The sequence below is a fragment of the Tasmannia lanceolata genome, unplaced genomic scaffold (genome assembly GCF_043159265.1).
Source record: "Tasmannia lanceolata isolate RefF3 unplaced genomic scaffold, GAP_Taslan_0.1 ptg000003l, whole genome shotgun sequence".
NCBI classification, from domain to species: domain Eukaryota; kingdom Viridiplantae; phylum Streptophyta; class Magnoliopsida; order Canellales; family Winteraceae; genus Tasmannia; species Tasmannia lanceolata.
The window spans coordinates 38277263-38298445 of record NW_027518680.1 but is presented as its reverse complement, the minus strand read 5'-3'; the positions used below and the strand labels follow the sequence as shown (position 1 = coordinate 38298445).

General features: G+C 38.8%; 1 pseudogene; it reads left to right on the top strand.

Moving 5' to 3' along the window:
• Positions 1-18552, top strand: LOC143869755 (uncharacterized; annotated as a pseudogene).
• Positions 18553-21183: the final 2631 nt, after the last annotated feature.

Here is a 21183-nt window from a genome sequence, read left to right as displayed (position 1 = left end):
ATGACACGACAAAATCTCTTGAGGCCAGCGTCACAGTTACCGGATCAAGATTCATCTGATGATGCTCAGGATCACTACCAAGATGACCTGGCTCAGCACTTGGATGAGCTGCCACACTCCCAGCCCTCAGAGACACAAGATGTTCCCTCCTCGTCGAGGAGGACTCGGGGTTCGACTTATTGCAAAGATACGTGGGGAAAACAAGGCCCGAAGAAGAGAGTGAAGTTCAATGAGCTGAGCCAACCTATAGGTAAAACAGGGAAAAAATTCACGAGTTTCCTAGGCTCTGTTGCGAGAATTGGTCCTAAGTTGCCCATTGACTATCTTGATTGGAGACAAATGCCGAATGAAAAAAAGAAGATGTGTGGGATATTGTTCAGGTACGATGAAAATGAAATTTATGTTAGATTTTCTTATTGCATTCATTTTAATTCCATCATATTATTAACATTTTATATGGCCTTTTAGCAAACTTACGATGTTCATGAGATACATAAGAGTTGGGTGATTGGTAATATCGGTCTGAAATGGAAAAATTGGAAGTGTAAGATCAAAAAACAGTACTTCGATGAAAATATGCCATGCACAGAGTCGAGAGTAGAACAATCGCAGTGGACGAAACTTTGCATCCATTGGCGTTCCCCGCTAGGTCAGGTAAGATGTGATATTATTGTTTTGGTTTTTCTGTGATTTCATTCAAAGATTTATAATTTATATTATATTAATTCTAAATTGCAGGAGCTGAGTAAAACCAATAAGGCTAATAGGTCCAAACAAAAAAGTATGCATACTGCAGGAAGTAAGAGTTTCGCAATGATACATAGTGAGGCGGGTGGGAATCTTAGCCGCATCGAAATGTTTAAGCGTACTCATACCAAGAAGAATGGGAAGCCTGTTGATCCAGCCTCAGAGGAACTGATGGTATGTTAGGGTATAAAATGTTATATTTATATATTTCTTGGTTTAACTGGGTAGTTTTCTTATAAGTTATCTTTATTTTACTTTCAGAACAAATTTAAAGAGTATGAGACACAGCATCCAGAGGCTACCACTACCGACATTGTTGCTAGGGACGACGGCTTTGCCCAGTGTGTGGGATCAGAAAGGCGTGGCCGAGTACGGATGATGGGATATGGTGCAAACTTGAGTAACACATTTGGGTCATCCTCAAGTCGCATGAATTACTGTACACAGATCGAACAACAAAGAGATGTAATTGAACAACTTAGGGAGGAGAATAGCCAGTTTAAGGAGGCTATTACCCAAAAGACTGATGATTTCATATCGACTTACATGCGCAGCCAGGTAAAATTTGAATTTTGTTCGTTAGGAGTTAGTTATAAATCTGTGATATGATGCTTTTGAATGATGGATCTACCTTAAAATATTTAAGGCTCCCGCTGAGGGGACACCTACACGAATGGATGCTTCGTCCCCCTCTAGTATCAACATAGATCGCTCCCGCCCTGAGGTATAAATGGATTTTACGTTTTCATCCAATTAATCATGTATTTTCTTTACTATTATAATTTTGGAGTATAAATGTACTTGGCTTCATTTCTTTAATGTTGCTAAGGTTATTTTGATGAGCATGAAAGAACCGGGGCTTGAAGTGGCCAAGGGACTTCTTATGAGTGATGATCCGATGACTCTAGTTGATGGCAAACCAATGGGAGATGGATTCTCTCTGGTTAGTATCAGGGTTGCAATGGTGGGTACTGAACCTCTAATAAGACCATCAGGACGACGCAAAACTATTAGAGACGCCGCAGGAGGACATGTGCCATGGGTTTCTTCCTTTGTAAGTATATGATACTTTTATTTATTAATAAATTTATTTCGACTTTGTTGAATCTGTCACTTATTCTAATTTATTTTTTTTGCAGGTCAAACGAACAGGATGCACTTAAGCCAGTGTCTTGTGTCTTTTCTATTTCTGATCTTTAGTACATGCATGGATTTTGGTAACTTTTTGTATGGGGTTTTGATGTACTTAACCAAACACAAAGCACTTCAGTCCCTTTGTCTTATTCCATTTCTATGGTTGATGTATGAACCTTTATATTTCATTTCTAAGTTTGAAGTAGTGCATCATTACAGTCAATCTACACATGTAGTGTATTTTGTCACATTATGTTATTTTTATGTAAGGTATTTTGATGTACAATTCGTACAAATTTAAGCTACTTAATGTCTCTGTGTTGTCTATTCCAAATGGGAACTTTATAAGGTATAGAGATGATGGTTGTTGGGATGTATTGGAGAGAGGGCTGATGGTGGATTGTTGAAGGAGGTGATGTTGAGATGGAGGAGAGGAGGCTGATGGTGGATTGTTGAAGGAGGTGATGTTGATATTGTTTTGTTTCTTTTTAAACACTGGCTACACTTGTGTTCATGCCAAAACTCATGACATCCTTCAATGTTTTAATATTGTTTTGTTTCCTTTTAAACACTGACGAATAGTGAAATCCTATGACTACAGGCGGAGCAATTGTGGATTTATTGCAGGCTAGATTTGATGAAGATCAAGGAAGCGGTCAAAAATTCCGATATTTTCCTTCATGAGGATATTGCTTCCGACTCTACAAATATAAATTTGAAAGCAAGGTCATTGACAAAATGCAGCCTACAGAAAGCCATCTCTGTCCTGCCTCCACAAATGAAGCACACCCTTTTGGTTTGTCTAAGCAAGCAAAATTCCCCCCTTTCCGGAAAAGAGGTTGGGTCTAGAAATTGGTATGATTTGTATCTTGTATCCCTATTTGGTTGGCAACCGTCCAATAGACGGCATCTAGCTGGACAATCAGTTCAGAACATAGTACCAACCCCAGCCCCTGCCCCTGCCCCTGTATTTGAACCACCTAGCCACAGTCCAATACCATCACCTGATATAGCACCTGCCAGCGTTCAGGCACCATCCCCTGTTGAGGCCCCGGGACCGTCATTTTATCCTCCAGGTCCACATGGCTCAAGTACGCGACCTTCATTTCTACCATCGGAGACGAATAGCAGCAGCAGCAGCAGCAGCAGCAAAAGGACAGTTGCAGTCGCCATTATTTCAATTGCAGCCGGGACATTTCTTTTTGCTGCCCTACTCTTCTATTGCTATCATAAATGTTGCAAAAACAACAGCTCGGGAGATGGACAAAAGGATGAGAGGCCCCTTCTCTCCTTAAGCATAAGCGATTTTTCTATTGGTATGGGATACTTCTGATCAAATCATGTTATTATAAACTTCTATAAATGAGGTTCTGATTTATTATATTTTTTAAAATTTGAACTTTCAGGTTCTTCAGAGAAGTCATTTGGTTTACGAAACTCGATTTACAAAGAGAAGTTTGAAACTTCATCGTTTAAAATTAACCCAACCCTAAATAGACATGCTTCTTCTTTGGAGTTTAATTCTATACCGGTAGACCCTAATGTTGCCAATTCCTCCTCGGCTGATACCCATGTTACTAGTGATACCCATCCACCGCTTCCGCTTCCTCCAGGAATGAAGTCTCCTTGTAGACACCCCATTTTGCTCTACCTTAATCGATAAAGAAATTAGGGTTTGTTTTCTGTCGGTTTTCCAATGTCTTTCTTTCCCGCATCCGTTTGTTACATTTCTAAATATTTTTGGTCATTTCCGTCGTGTTTCGCATTTTCCCGCTAAATGTTGAGAAGGATTATTCAGAAAAATCTAAACTAGGGAGAATTTGTACCCGTTTGTGTGGGACCCGCTGGTGTGGGACCTGCTAGTGTGGGACCTGCTAGTGTAGGACCCGTTTGTGTGGGACCCGCTGGTGTGGGACCTGCTAGTGTGGGACCTGCTAGTGTGGGACCCGTTTGTGTGGGACCCGCTGATGTGGGACCCGTTTGTGTGGGACCCGCTGATGTGGGACCCGCTTGTGTAGGGCCGCTGATGTGGGACCCGCTTGTGCGGAACCCGCTGATGTGGGACTCACCATTAGCATGACTTAACTTTCTCTACCATTTCCACTAACTTCATTTTTCCCTTTAAAATAACACCATTATCTCCATTACCATTATATATTCCATTATCCCCACCACCATTCCCACCATTACCATTATATATTCCATTATCCCCACCACCATTCCCACCATTACCATTATATATTCCATTATTCCCACCACCATTCCCACCATTACCATTATATATTCCATTATCCCCACCACCATTCCCACCATTACCATTATATATTCCATTATTCCCACCACCATTCCCACCATTACCATTATATATTCCATTATTCCCACCACCATTCCCACAATTACCATTGTTTATTTCCATTATTCTCCACCACACCCACCATTCACATTATATATTCCATTATTCCCCACCACAATTCCCACCATTACCATTATATATTCCATTATTCTCCACCACACCCACCATTCTCATTGTTTATTTCCATTATTCTCCACCACACCCACCATTCTCATTGTTTATTTCCACCTCTCCACTAAGTTTTTCACTATATAAAGAGAGGTGATGAGAGGAGGAGAAAAAAAAACAACACATTGTTTTTGGATAGTTTTCTCTTTCTCTCCCTCAATATCTCTCACTCTCTCACTCTCACACTATCATTATCTACTTTCTCTCCTTATTTGTTTCTCCCCATCTCTCTCCCTTGTTCCATATAAAAAAAAATATAAAAGAAAATAAAACAAAGAAAAAGAGAAAGAAAGCGGAAGCGGATCAAGCGGCGGTGCGATTTTCGAATTTTTCGGCTCTCGGATTCGGCGAGGATTTCGATCACAGGTAGGTACTTAATTTTTAGATTTTTCTAGAATTATTTGGTATATTTGCATGATTTTTAGTATTTAATTGGATTTAGTTGAAAATTAAATATGTATGCTCAAAATCATGATCTCCATGAGTGTTTCGAAAATAAAATATATACTAAATGAATTCCAAAATTAATGAAATTTCGTGGGAAACTAATATGATACCAGTACATTCTACCATGAAATTTGGAGAATTTTGAGAATTTGTTTGGTATATTATTTTATGCTTTCTTTGAAATTTACCAGCTTTTGGAGGAATTGTTACTGACATCAGATCACAACTAAAATTCTTAAAATTTTTACAGTAGTCTTCAATCTCACATTTCTAGTTACTGTAAAAGTTTCAAGTGATTTGGATCTGTTTTCATATGGGATGTAGGGTTAATTCATAATCTGGTCTGAAAATTAAAAAATCTGAAACTGATAGTAAATGGTTTCCAAAATTCATGAAAATTTCTCAGTATGTTATTTTTACTTATATCTTATTAATGTAGAAATTTCATTGAATTTAGATTCATATTTCTAGTGGTTTCTGTGTTATTTGTGCAATCTGGTCAATCAATTGTTAAATCGAAATTAAATATGAGCTTAATGTAAAAATCTGTAAAAACTCTTTCCGTAAGCTACATTTCATCATATCTTGCTGCTGTAGAAATTTCAACTCATTTCGAATTCGTTTGCTACAATTTCACTTGTAAAACCGCTCATATGCTTAAAATTGATAAAATCCATGGAAAATTCGAAATTAATTGAAAATCATATAAAAATTCCTAAAGAACTTTAAAATTCTGTCACATGTTCACTCCTTAATCCATTGAAACAGAAATTTTAGGATCTTTAGATTTTCCTGGAAAAATGGCCAGTGCATCCATAATCGTATCCCAATTGCAACTTGATCTTTGACAATTTGAATATTTAAGTTATAGCATGTTGTTGGCTCCGAGGTTGGTGTCCACGGAAATCCTGAGATTCTGCCAGGCAATAAGATGCTATAACCTAAGTATTAAATTGCACAAGGAAAGAGCGCACGATTCCCTCCTTTGGATGCCATTCAAGGCCGAAATTGGTGAACCCTAGAACCATTGGTAATCCTTAAATGTCTAGAAACTGAAAATCTTCGAAATCTGAAACTCATTAACCTCGAGAACTTAAATCGATTTATCTTGTGTCTTTCGGAACCATTGGATTATGGTTTCCAATCTAAGAACCATTAGAGCCCAATTTAGGAACACTGGTGTCGTGCCGCGTCCTAGGTTTTAGGGAGTCCTAGAGTTAGGAGTCCAGCCTCATCACGGACGCTTGCTATGAATAGCAACCGTACCATAGGTCTAGTTACACTAGTCACCCGATCTTTCCCTAGGACAAGCCTAGTAAACTAGGATGTAGGCAAAACCTGCATTAGTCTAAGGGACAACTTGCATTCAGATAAGAATCATATAGTATCTTAGATGAAATCCTAAGATAATAAAATCCTCAACTTGAATTAAATAATTCCTCTTAAAACTGTTGAAACAGTCAAATCCGTCTAAGTCGGTGTCCTAGTTGAGTTAGGCATATGTAGCTTAGCTTAGGTGCACCGAACTACGTCGACTCTGATCCCAATGAGGCTTGGGTACGTAGGCAGCTTGGATGTCTGATGGCATACCACCCGCGAGTCGGCACCACAACAAATTGTGGTGTTTTGGATATTAATTTTCTTGTAAATGCTTAATCAAATCATTTAGGGCTTTCCTTGAAATTAGAATTCTAGGAGAACTTTCATTTAGAATGAATCCAGACAAATTAATAAATCAAGATACACATTTAGGATTCACATTGAAATTAGATCATAGGATGCATGTCACGTAGTTCGCACATTAACATAGAGTTGAATGAGCCATTTAAAATAAATTTAAAAGAGTTAGCTTTTGGAATCGAAGACCGATTATCGGGCAGGAATGGTGCATGTGGCGGATAACTCCCCATACCTTCCATTCTCGTAACCAGGTAGCGAGTCTAGATTTCTGGTTAATTCGGGTCCTAGATCCCACATCTAGGTGGCGACTCTGTCAGTCTCTTTCGTGTGGAATTCGGATTGCCCTAGTGATCCCAAGTCCACAGGAAAGACGAATTAAAATCAACAATTAAAAATGCACACGCCAATCGCGTGGGTACGAGAGACCAAGAGAGAGCGCGGCGGCTCGCGCCCCACGCCCCTCTCGCGGGATCATGTCCCACAGTCTGGCGACTCTGCTGGGGACCACCTAACTTCATTACAATTCCAAAGGATAACTCATTTGAATCTATTTTAACTGGCTCATGAAAACTCTATCTTTTTTATGCTTGTTAGATTAGTTTGTATGCTTTATTTTCTCATCACATATACTCAAACTTAATCTAACAAAACCTGAAGGCATCATAGATTGCGCGAACTTATTGCACACACTTACATCACTTTCATCTAAACCCCTGCATCTCACATGCACACACGTCCTATTTTAGGAACCCGGAGTGTTATCTAGCATGGTTGACTGGGATTTCATCACCTGGTGCCTCTGTGCTAGAGAAGCATTCCACCCTTAGCCTAGTACCTTTATGGTACGTAAACGGATCTCTTGTTCACGTACTGATACGCCGGACACTGGTACAGTATATCGAACAGGGATTCGCGCTAAGGGGACTCTTGGCCTTACCCCTAGATTAACCCACACATGCATGCAGTATACGAACACATGTGCACCACATGTGTGAGCCTAGTTTAGGATATCTTACCCATTTGTGTCTAGATTAGGCCGTAGTCCATTTTCCAATGGCTACGATCGGTCCTTAGATACACGAACAAAGTCATGAGTCGAGATCCTCTCTCCACTCCGCTAGATTAGGAGTAAGGTTGATGCCTTCAGGTAACACTGTTAAAATGTGCGAAGACTAAAAACTTTTCCTTTGGGGTTAGGATATAAATCCCATCATTTCCAAAGATCTCATAGGATTAGTTATTCTTGATCTACCCGTTGAAAGTAATCCTATGCAATCTCACATTTTGATCATGTGTCTATCATTCGTCTCTTGTGGGATTCGATTGTGTCTTCATTGGCGGAAATTGTGTCTCAATCATTTGATCGTGCAATCTTGATGATCCAATCTTGCCTGTACCCTTGATCTCTTCCTCCTCTAGGGGCTACCTTTTTCAAGAATATTTTGCTAAGTCCTTCAGAGTTCACTATCATAATCCTTGAACTAGGGGCATTCCCCTATGCGAATCAGTCATCATGGTCAGTACAATTGTTGAGTCCGGTCTTACATTTCAAGGTCAATGCCTAGTCCAGGTAACTCATCTCTCTTTTTTATTTAGAGTTGTGAATCCTGAGCATGTTCAGGATAGGTCGTGTCCAATAATTCACTTGTGTCTGTTTCTTAAGTTTGCTTCTGATCTTAAAGTAAGACTCCCTCCTCAAATGAGGACAAAATTGACGAAACTCCACTTGAGTCACAGCAATTACTTGAATAAGAGGAGGAGCGCCAATCCCAGCTTTTCAAAGATGAAATTGAAGTGGTAAACACTGGCACTGAAACCTTGATCCAGTAAATGCCGATTGAAAATACATTACCCTCTGAAGAGTGTGAAGAATTGGTAAACCCATTTTGAGGATAAAAAGATGGTCCGGTAAGCGTTACCATTAATGCCAAGAGAAAGACCCAGATAGAAGGTTCAAGAAAGAATGAAGTGAATATCATATGCTATGCAAAGGGCATGGAGTGGAAACAACTTTCATATTTCCAATCAATGACCTTGGTTCTCAAATTCATAACATGAAGCTAACAAATTCAAGATAAGAAGTTCAAGAGCAAGTATTGAAAAGTGGTCATCAGATATCAAGAGTTACAAATCCATAAATGGACGATGTCAAAGAACAAGTTTCGCTCTATGAAAGTCGAAAGCACGTATTAGAATCTTGAAAGAAGAAGATCCATTATCTCTTACCTGGAAATGCCGTCAAACTCCGAAAAAAAAAATGAAAAAAAAAATAATAATCAGTACCAGAGGGACTCTAGTAACCTAGATCGATTCCCAATCTGAACATCGGAAGGCCTCCTTTGGCTGAATAAATCCCAAAATCAGAACCCAACGTCAAAAGAATACTGGTTTGCAAACCCTTCGAGCCTAAATGAAATTTTCTTGAAAACCCATCAAACTAGGGGCATTCGCCCCGAACTACGCGAGACCTGATCCCTACACTGGGGTACGTAGGCAGCTCGGTTAAACCGAGTTCGGTCGATTCAAAAAAAAAGAAAAAAGGAAAAGAAATGTAATCGTTCCAAAAAAAAAAAAAAAAAAAAAAGAGGGACCAGTTCCAAAAGAAGAGAGGTCAATCATTCCAGAAAGAAAGAAAAAAAGGAAAAAATCAATTAACCTTCGAACAATTTATCTTCAAACTAGGGGCATTCGCCCCGAACTACGCGAGACCTGATCCCTACACTAGGGTACGTAGGCAGCTCGGTTAAACTGAGTTCGGTCAATTCAAAAAAGAAAAGCAATTCAATCAATCCAAAAAAAAAAAAAGAAATTCAATCCTTTCAGAAAAAAAAAAAGGGGACAAGTTCCTAAAGAAGAGAAGTCAATTATTCCAGAAAAAAGAAAAAAAAAAGAAAAATCAATAAACTTTCGAACAATTTATCTTCAAACTAGGGGCATTCGCCCTGAACTATACACGACCTGATTCCTACCTTGGGATATGTAGGCAACCTATTCACAGGTTCTGTCGAAATCTTTGTTGAACCTTAAGCCATTCTTTGAAAAGCCCTATCCTACCTATAAAGTCCTTCCGGTGTTCAGAACTAATGATCTAGGTCCCGAAAAAAAAAAAAATGATGATGAATAAAAAAAAATGGAGTTTGAAGATCTGCTAGACTGAAAACCTGAAAGGGCGGTTTAGGCAAAATTTAAGATCATTCCCTGCTAAGTTGAAAACGCGAAAGGGCGGCTTAGGCAAAAGCTAAGGGGATAGCCTGCTGAATCGAAAACCTAGAAGGGCGGTTCAGGCAAAAGCTAAGGGGATAGCCTGCTGAATCGAAAACCTAGAAGGGCGGTTCAGGCAAAAGTTAAGGCTACCACGGTCCGCCAAGTTAAAAACCCTGAAGAGGTGACTTGGTCATGGTAAGAGAATCATTGTAAGAAGGCTACAGCCGGTATCAGGACTGAAGATCAACTGAAGTTCAAGCAAATTCAAGTGACATCCTCAAAACTGGGGGGCATTGGAGCTAAGCAATCCTAGGAGTTGTAATTAAATCATTGAGGCATTACTGTTTTAAGGAAAAAGTCCAGTGTTTACCAATTGAAAAAAATATTCCTTGAAAGGATAGACTTACCAAATAAAACGTTAACTAAGTCAGAAGCATTACTGTGTCTGTCAGTATAGTTAATCAATCGTTGTTATTCTATGTTCATTCCTTCAGAGCTCCTCAATCCTTTGAGTAGTGTCTTTTATCTAAGTTTTCTCTTTAAAAAGAGTCAATCGTCGTCCTTGTGTCCAAAATGATGCAACTGTCTCGGTGAAGGAGGCCCGGCTTCGTCAGCTCCCTGCGATTGTACCTGAAAGAGCTTGAGAATCCAGTCAAACAGCTTCATTTCAAAGATGATCAACCCAGAAGAATTCAGAAGTAGAAACATCAGAAAGCCCAGTTTCCGTAAAAAGATCATACTCCAGGAAGGCATCTTAAGCTTGGAAGAGCCTCAGATGCAATGATGGTCGAGCCAATTTCTCAGAAAGATGAACCGTTAAAATTCAGAATTTCCTTCCAGTTAGTTAAATACTATCTTGGTCAAGAAATGTTTATCTAAACACCTATCAAGAGGCAAGTCCCACTTTTCCATGATTATATCCAAGAGAGCCGTTGTTCTAGATTACCAATTTCAAGTGTCTTGTTCAAGGTTTCAGTCATCCAAATCCCCAAAGACAAGACCAGCAGTCTCTTTGAGAAAAATCTTGTTGAAGTTTCATAAAAGTGTTTCTAATCCATTCTTGTTAGTAATGGTTCTTTGGTTTACCGTTTCATCATTCGTCACGGTTTGCCGTTTCATCATTCGTCAAAGTCCTAGTTTCCGATATCTTTGTCAAGCACGATCTGTAACATCCCCGATTTCATTAAGTTCAAAAAATCAAAAATTCATCAAATCCAATCCTATGTCAAATTCAAGTTCATGAAAAATCTCTAAATTCTTCGTTGTTGAATTCATCAATCAAAGCTATCTTGTTTCTTTGAGCCTGTTTGTGAACGGTGCCTCTTTTCTCGAGTCCATTTCTAAATGGTCTCATCTTCTCCTTGAACCCGTTTGTGAACGGTGTCTCATTTTTCTGAGTCCATTTATGGTCTCATGTCCTCCTTGAGCCCGTTTGTGGACGGTGCCTTATTTCTGAAAAATCAAAAATTCATCAAATCCAATCCTATGTCAAATTCAAGTTCATGAAAAAACTCTAAATTCTTCATTGTTGAATTCATCAATCAAAGCTATCTTGTTTCTTTGAGCCCGTTTGTGAACGGTGCCTCGTTTCTCGAGTCCATTTGTGAATGGTCCCGTCTTCTCCTTGAACCCGTTTGTGAACGGTGTCTCATTTTTCTGAGTCCATTTGTGAATGATCTCATGTCCTCCTTGAGCCCGTTTGTGGACGGTGCCTTATTTCTGAAAAATCAAAAATTCATCAAATCCAATCCTACGTCAAATTCAAGTTTATGAAAAATCTCTAAATTCTTCGTTGTTGAAGCTATCTTGTTTCTTTGAGCCCGTTTGTGAACGGTGCCTCATTTCTCGAGTCCATTTATGAATGGTCTCATGTTCTCCTTGAGCCCGTTTGTGAACGGTGCCTCGTTTCTCGAGTCCATTTGTGAATGGTCTCGTCTTCTCCTTGAGCCCGTTTGTGAACGGTACCTCATTTTCTGAGTCCATTTGTGAATGGTCTCTTATTCTCCTTGAGCCCGTTTGTGAACGGTGCCTCGTTTCTCGAGTCCATTTGTGAATGGTCTCGTCTTCTCCTTGAGCCCGTTTGTGAACGGTGCCTCGTTTCTCGAGTCCATTTGTGAATGGTCTCGTCTTCTCCTTAAACCCGTTTGTGAACGGTGCCTCGTTTCTCGAGTCCATTTGTGAATGGTCTCGTCTTCTCTTTGAGCCCGTTTGTGAACGGTACCTCATTTTCTGAGTCTATTTGTGAATGGTCTCATGTTCTCCTTGAGCACGTTTGTGAACAGTGCCTCGTTTCTCGAGTCCATTTGTGAATGGTCTCGTCCTCTCCTTAAGCCCGTCTGTGAACGGTACCTCATTTTCTGAGTCCATTTGTGAATGGTCTCATGTTCTCCTTGAGCCCGTTTGTGAACGGTGCCTCGTTTCTCGAGTCCATTTGTGAATGGTCCCGTGTTCTCTTTGAGCCCGTTTGTAAACGGTACCTCATTTTCTGAGTCCATTTGTGAATGGTCTCTTATCCTCCTTGAGCCCGCTTGTGAAAGATGTCTCATTTTCTTTTAAAAACCGCTTGAGAACGATCTTTGTTCTTTCTCTTCGGAATCCATTCGAAACTGGTATCTCATTCTCTCGTTGCCCGTTTGTGAACGGCACCGCATCAGGATTTCTTATTATGTTCTAATTCTAGGATTTCATTTAGGGTCTTGCATTAGGTAGTAAATGTTTGCGTCTAGGCTCCGTTTTGTGTAGAGTCTTTTGTCGATTAAAGCTACGCAAAATGGCTCTGTCATTTTGACTTTGGTATTCGATGACTACGTCATCTCTACCAAAGAGGGGCATCTGTAGACACCCCATTTTGCTCTACCTTAATCGATAAAGAAATTAGGGTTTGTTTTCCGTCGGTTTTCCAATGTCTTTCTTTCCCGCATCCGTTTGTTACATTTCTAAATATTTTTGGTCATTTCCGTCGTGTTTCGCATTTTCCCGCTAAATGTTGAGAAGGATTATTCAGAAAAATCTAAACTAGGGAGAATTTGTACCCGTTTGTGTGGGACCCGCTGGTGTGGGACCTGCTAGTGTGGGACCTGCTAGTGTAGGACCCGTTTGTGTGGGACCCGCTGGTGTGGGACCTGCTAGTGTGGGACCTGCTAGTGTGGGACCCGTTTGTGTGGGACCCGCTGATGTGGGACCCGTTTGTGTGGGACCCGCTGATGTGGGACCCGCTTGTGTAGGGCCGCTGATGTGGGACCCGCTTGTGCGGAACCCGCTGATGTGGGACTCACCATTAGCATGACTTAACTTTCTCTACCATTTCCACTAACTTCATTTTTCCCTTTAAAATAACACCATTATCTCCATTACCATTATATATTCCATTATCCCCACCACCATTCCCACCATTACCATTATATATTCCATTATCCCCACCACCATTCCCACCATTACCATTATATATTCCATTATTCCCACCACCATTCCCACCATTACCATTATATATTCCATTATCCCCACCACCATTCCCACCATTACCATTATATATTCCATTATTCCCACCACCATTCCCACCATTACCATTATATATTCCATTATTCCCACCACCATTCCCACAATTACCATTGTTTATTTCCATTATTCTCCACCACACCCACCATTCACATTATATATTCCATTATTCCCCACCACAATTCCCACCATTACCATTATATATTCCATTATTCTCCACCACACCCACCATTCTCATTGTTTATTTCCATTATTCTCCACCACACCCACCATTCTCATTGTTTATTTCCACCTCTCCACTAAGTTTTTCACTATATAAAGAGAGGTGATGAGAGGAGGAGAAAAAAAAACAACACATTGTTTTTGGATAGTTTTCTCTTTCTCTCCCTCAATATCTCTCACTCTCTCACTCTCACACTATCATTATCTACTTTCTCTCCTTATTTGTTTCTCCCCATCTCTCTCCCTTGTTCCATATAAAAAAAAATATAAAAGAAAATAAAACAAAGAAAAAGAGAAAGAAAGCGGAAGCGGATCAAGCGGCGGTGCGATTTTCGAATTTTTCGGCTCTCGGATTCGGCGAGGATTTCGATCACAGGTAGGTACTTAATTTTTAGATTTTTCTAGAATTATTTGGTATATTTGCATGATTTTTAGTATTTAATTGGATTTAGTTGAAAATTAAATATGTATGCTCAAAATCATGATCTCCATGAGTGTTTCGAAAATAAAATATATACTAAATGAATTCCAAAATTAATGAAATTTCGTGGGAAACTAATATGATACCAGTACATTCTACCATGAAATTTGGAGAATTTTGAGAATTTGTTTGGTATATTATTTTATGCTTTCTTTGAAATTTACCAGCTTTTGGAGGAATTGTTACTGACATCAGATCACAACTAAAATTCTTAAAATTTTTACAGTAGTCTTCAATCTCACATTTCTAGTTACTGTAAAAGTTTCAAGTGATTTGGATCTGTTTTCATATGGGATGTAGGGTTAATTCATAATCTGGTCTGAAAATTAAAAAATCTGAAACTGATAGTAAATGGTTTCCAAAATTCATGAAAATTTCTCAGTATGTTATTTTTACTTATATCTTATTCATGTAGAAATTTCATTGAATTTAGATTCATATTTCTAGTGGTTTCTGTGTTATTTGTGCAATCTGGTCAATCAATTGTTAAATCGAAATTAAATATGAGCTTAATGTAAAAATCTGTAAAAACTCTTTCCGTAAGCTACATTTCATCATATCTTGCTGCTGTAGAAATTTCAACTCATTTCGAATTCGTTTGCTACAATTTCACTTGTAAAACCGCTCATATGCTTAAAATTGATAAAATCCATGGAAAATTCGAAATTAATTGAAAATCATATAAAAATTCCTAAAGAACTTTAAAATTCTGTCACATGTTCACTCCTTAATCCATTGAAACAGAAATTTTAGGATCTTTAGATTTTCCTGGAAAAATGGCCAGTGCATCCATAATCGTATCCCAATTGCAACTTGATCTTTGACAATTTGAATATTTAAGTTATAGCATGTTGTTGGCTCCGAGGTTGGTGTCCACGGAAATCCTGAGATTCTGCCAGGCAATAAGATGCTATAACCTAAGTATTAAATTGCACAAGGAAAGAGCGCACGATTCCCTCCTTTGGATGCCATTCAAGGCCGAAATTGGTGAACCCTAGAACCATTGGTAATCCTTAAATGTCTAGAAACTGAAAATCTTCGAAATCTGAAACTCATTAACCTCGAGAACTTAAATCGATTTATCTTGTGTCTTTCGGAACCATTGGATTATGGTTTCCAATCTAAGAACCATTAGAGCCCAATTTAGGAACACTGGTGTCGTGCCGCGTCCTAGGTTTTAGGGAGTCCTAGAGTTAGGAGTCCAGCCTCATCACGGACGCTTGCTATGAATAGCAACCGTACCATAGGTCTAGTTACACTAGTCACCCGATCTTTCCCTAGGACAAGCCTAGTAAACTAGGATGTAGGCAAAACCTGCATTAGTCTAAGGGACAACTTGCATTCAGATAAGAATCATATAGTATCTTAGATGAAATCCTAAGATAATAAAATCCTCAACTTGAATTAAATAATTCCTCTTAAAACTGTTGAAACAGTCAAATCCGTCTAAGTCGGTGTCCTAGTTGAGTTAGGCATATGTAGCTTAGCTTAGGTGCACCGAACTACGTCGACTCTGATCCCAATGAGGCTTGGGTACGTAGGCAGCTTGGATGTCTGATGGCATACCACCCGCGAGTCGGCACCACAACAAATTGTGGTGTTTTGGATATTAATTTTCTTGTAAATGCTTAATCAAATCATTTAGGGCTTTCCTTGAAATTAGAATTCTAGGAGAACTTTCATTTAGAATGAATCCAGACAAATTAATAAATCAAGATACACATTTAGGATTCACATTGAAATTAGATCATAGGATGCATGTCACGTAGTTCGCACATTAACATAGAGTTGAATGAGCCATTTAAAATAAATTTAAAAGAGTTAGCTTTTGGAATCGAAGACCGATTATCGGGCAGGAATGGTGCATGTGGCGGATAACTCCCCATACCTTCCATTCTCGTAACCAGGTAGCGAGTCTAGATTTCTGGTTAATTCGGGTCCTAGATCCCACATCTAGGTGGCGACTCTGTCAGTCTCTTTCGTGTGGAATTCGGATTGCCCTAGTGATCCCAAGTCCACAGGAAAGACGAATTAAAATCAACAATTAAAAATGCACACGCCAATCGCGTGGGTACGAGAGACCAAGAGAGAGCGCGGCGGCTCGCGCCCCACGCCCCTCTCGCGGGATCATGTCCCACACTCCTCCCATTAGGGCTAGTCCTCCCCCTCCCCCTCCTGGTCCGCCACGTCCTCCTGGCCCACCACATCCTCCTGGTCCACCACCTCCACCACCCATACCTACTGGAATCCTGGCCCAGGCCCACCTCAGCCACCAAAGGTTGCTTTTCCTCCTCCTCGTCCTCCCCAATTTAATTCGTCTTCAAAAGTGACTCAACCCCCACCTCTTGGACCAAACAATAAGGTAAAAAGTGCTTCTGCCCTGGAATCTGGAGCAAAGATTGGAGCTGAGGCGCCAAAAACTAAGTTGAAGCCATTCTTCTGGGATAAAGTTCTTGCAAACCCTGATCAGTCAATGGTCTGGAATCAGATTAGTTCAGGATCATTCCAGTAAGGCCTATATTTAACTCATTTTTTTTTCTGTTTATGGAGACTGAAATAAGATTGGCCATCTAAGACACAAACAATTGATTCTGAATTGACAGGTTCAGTGAAGAGATGATAGAGAGTCTCTTTGGGTATAACTCTGTTGATAAATCCAAAAATGAGCACAAGAAAGAATCTTCATCGTATGACCCTTCAACCCAATATATTCAGATTCTTGATCCCAAAAAATCACAGAATTTAGCAATACTTTTGAAGGCATTGAATGTGACAATAGAAGAAGTCTGTGATGCACTTCTCGGGGGTGAGTTTTCTTCTTTTTTATGGAGAAGGAAAAAAAACTTGCGATAAAACTATTGGAAATATGCCTGTTCTTATTTTTACTTTTTGTCATGTAAATCTGAGGCCATATTTTAGACAAGTAGTGAACACTTGAAGTGGGTTAGTCTCTGCTATTGTCCCATCTCTGGGACGTGCCTTTCTCTTCTTTATATTGGTACTGCTGATTATGGTGGGGCGTGAGTTGTCACAAAAATATGTCTCACATGTATTTTTATATTATATGTATCACATATGCACATACAATAATATATCCATTTTAGAAAAAAAAATAAAAATAATAATATATCCATTTTTCTTTTTCATGTTTAGGACTATAATTGCTTGTGACTTGATATTGAAAAGGTTATTGGTATATAAGGTTTTACTCATCACCCCCTCATGTTCTAAAATTGTTTGTCCAAACAGGAAATGAGATTCCTACGGAGCTCCTCCAAACGCTGTTGAAGATGGCACCAAGTACAGAAGAAGAACTGAAGCTCAGGCTATATAGCGGTGAGCTGTCCCGTCTTGGCCCTGCAGAGAGGTTCCTAAAGATCTTGGTGGATATTCCTTTTGCGTTCAAATGGATGGATGCATTGCTTTTCATCTGTTCTCTTCAAGAGGAAGTCTCAGGAATTAAGGAGTCATTTGCAACTTTGGAGGCAAGTCCTGGTCTCTCATTCTTTTATTTGATTTTGCAGCTTTACAGGCTTACAGCCTGTTCTTCCATTCTCTCAGTTACAAAAAATTAAAATTTGGTAAACAAAGCGGTCAAAGGGGGAAAACATCTTTTCTTACTAGTAGCATCATAAATTTCAAATATAAATATAAAATACTTGTCTCCGTAATAGAAAACCCTGTCTCTGGATAATCGATTGGGAATGCAATCGCCAACAATTATACAAAGGGGATTAGAAAGTTATGGAAACCATGCCTACATAATCTATTGCTTTGGCCTATTGCCCTGAGATGTTATTTCATGTTGGTTATCTATAGTGGTGCACAAATGCATGTGAATATACATTCATTGCTTTGCTTTTCTGCTTAACCTTTATAACACGAGGAAAATTCTTCACATTATATTCAACATACATCCAAAATTTCCCTTTTCTCCCAAAGTTTACCTCTCAAATTCTCACACAAAAATTCAGCAGAAACTGCACTTGAAGATCCCAAAATATTTGACTGAGCAATTTTATTAGTTAACCCAAGAACAAAAGAAATCACCTAATATTATGCCATCAATCACATGACCTTCTAGACTTACTCAAAGAGAAGAACCTCAAGTATCACACAAACAGGAAGAATAAATTTCATTCCAATATAAGAAAAGCTTCTACAATACTTCAAAAGAGCAATGCATCCCTCCAAACCCTAGTCTATACTTGATTTAATCTAACCTGTCTATACTTTTAAGGAGACCCAACTTAACTAAAAAACCATCTAAAACCCCTAAATACTATTCAACTTTAACAATGATAGGCAACCAATGGTGATGTGCAACCAATGGGGGAGCCCTTTCACCTCTTTTTTTCAAGGGCTCCCTTCATTCTAGAATTTCTCTCCTTACGAATGTACTTTCTTTCTTTAAAAAAAGAAGTTATAAAGCATTCTTTTATTGGTCGCCCTGTGCATCGCACGGGTGTCCCACTAGTTGTTCAAATGTACTCATAGGCAAATGTGTTTGTTTCTTGCAGGGATGCTGTTTGTGAATAACTCTTTGCCCAAGGATGGGGGAAAAGGAATTCAGGCTGAATACAGTGCATCATACTATATCACATGTGGAAATGAAATTTGACAGTGTTGTCTTGGTTGGGTGTCGATTCTATGTATCCTAATTTGACTTTACAGTAATCAACAAGAATGAATGAAGGCGAAAACTCCAGTGATGTAAACACATTTTTTTTTTAATGTTGATGTGAACATTGATCGATTGAAATAGTATAGTTTTTGGTTTTTATAAATGTGATGTGTATATAACATGTTCTAATTGTAAAACAGGTTATGTATCAAACAAATTTGTTATTCCCGTGTTTTGGGATCTGCTGCAAATTAAATTCCAAAAAAAAAAAAAAAACTGTAACTTCCCAATCCATTGTTAGATATTTAGTAGCGGTCCTCACCGCTGCTACTCGTACCGCTATGTAACAACGTCGGCAGCGGTTAAGACCGCTGCTATAAGTTGCTAAAGCCAATCCATAGTTAGATATTTAGTAGCAGTCTTCACCGCTGTTATGGGTACCGCTAGTGTATGTAACAGCTTCAGCAGCGGTTAAGACCGCTGCTATATGTTAAACCCAATCCATAGTTAGATATGTAGTAGCGTTTTGGACCGCTGCTAATAGTTTTATACACAAGCGGTCTATTTGGCAGCGGTAACAACCGCTGCTATAATATATAGCGACGCAACATTTATTTCCCACTGCTAAAAGCCTTTTTGTTGTAGTGAATTTCATTTTCGATTCCACAATTTCCTCAACTTTCCATCTATTTTCTGTTCCATTTCCATTCGTTTTCTCTGAGGATTTTATTTTTCATGAAATTGAGAGGGACGAATTCGGCCGGAGAGTGGGATTATCATTTTTGGGTTTTCAAATTGCTAACACAAGTGGGACCTACTATGGTCGAAAACTATGATGGAAGATGGGAATTCGGAAAAACATGGATGAGGCCCATTAAATTCTTATTTGAATTTAATGGGGATACATGTACGGTCAACTATTAAATGGGACCCACTATGAATACACAAGGATTTTTAGGAGATGCATAATCGGTTAACATTGATGGGGCGCCACCATTTTTTATGAGGAGTGAGAGTTCGGTCAACATGAAGAGGAACACAAATTTGGGTAACATGATCTTATCACAAACTCATAGAGTTGTATTAAAATAAGAATTTGCCCATACCATGTGGGACCTACTTAAAGTCATCTTAGTTTAAGAGTCAATGGAACTCTGTGGGAATTGTTTTCTAAAGTAAATTCTAGCTTATGGAAGGGAGTTGAAAGGAAATAGAATACATGCATGTAATTCTAGATAATACATTCTTTCCTTGGCTGATGCAACTCTCTTTCTCTCTCCATTCTTAGAGCTAGTACACATTGGGTGGGACCCACTTGAACTCTATCATGTTTTAATAAGTAAACAAGACCTTTAGTTCTTTTCTCAGCAAACTCTGTGAGAAGTTGAATGGAATAATAACACTTCTAAAATTATATAAGAAGGAGAATTCGGCAGCATTCGTCCATCTCACGCTAACAAAAAAAAAAAAAAAAAAACTAGAAATTTGATTACTACTTGGTGGGACCTAGGACGGAGAGTCGGCATTAGAGTTGAGTCGGTTCACAATCTTTGAGTTGTGTTGTTTTATCTAAAGTTATTTCCTAGGAATTTATGTGGGATCTATTTAGAATCATGAGGTGTTGTGGTTGAAAGGAATTTGAATACATATGGGTTTCTAAGTAGATAGTCGGTTGAGGCAAATATTTATGTGTGTGCTGTTGACGTTGTAGGGCGTGAGAGGCAACAACAGCAACATTATCTTCTTTAAAGAAAGAGCTCTCTCTCTCTCTCTCTCATATTACATAATAGCAGTAGTCAGGTCATCTCTTTGAGACTTTTTGGGCTATTGAAAACCATTGAATCTGGCGTTGAGAAAAGCGGTCATCTCTCCATCATCTTCTCTCCACGTTGGTGAATAAAAAAGAGGGGAAAAAGTATTGGACAACGCTTAGATTCTATACCGGTGAACACTCTCAGATTCTCAGGCTCTCGGTTTCGGATCGGATCGTCACTGAAGGTAGGTGCTCAGTTCTCAGATTTTTCTGGAATTTTTCTGGAATTTTTCTGTATTTTTTCCATATTTTTTTAGCATAATTTTAGTATTTAATTCAATATTGCATAGGCAGGCTTAAAATTATGTTTTACATGGGTGTTTTACGTCCGTTTCATCTCAAAATTTAATAGAAGGTTCTATTTAGTTAGCCTAAAAGAACTATCGGATCGGATCAGACGTTAGATTTAAGAGTTCGGGAAATTACGATGAAGTTTGAGATTTAATTGAAATTAATGGGCTAGAAATTCGGAAATTGTGAAAAATAGCTATCTTAGGATGATATTTTTCTCATAATATTATATTTTTTCCGTGTTCATCACATCGCAACAATGTTGGAAAACATATTTCAAAGTCATAATTTTTCCAAAACTCAGGTTTAAAAAATAGAAAACCCCTAAAAGACACATTTTTCAAGAGAAAAATTGGAAAATATATCGAATAAATTTGAAAATTAAGGAGACTTGGTTTCCAGTAGTTAATCGATGTTTCAATACTGGAAAAATGTTCTGCAGTGATTACTTAGTATTTTGGTCTTTTTTGTTCATTTATTAGAACAAGGTATTTTATTTACAAAATCAATAAAAAATAATAAAA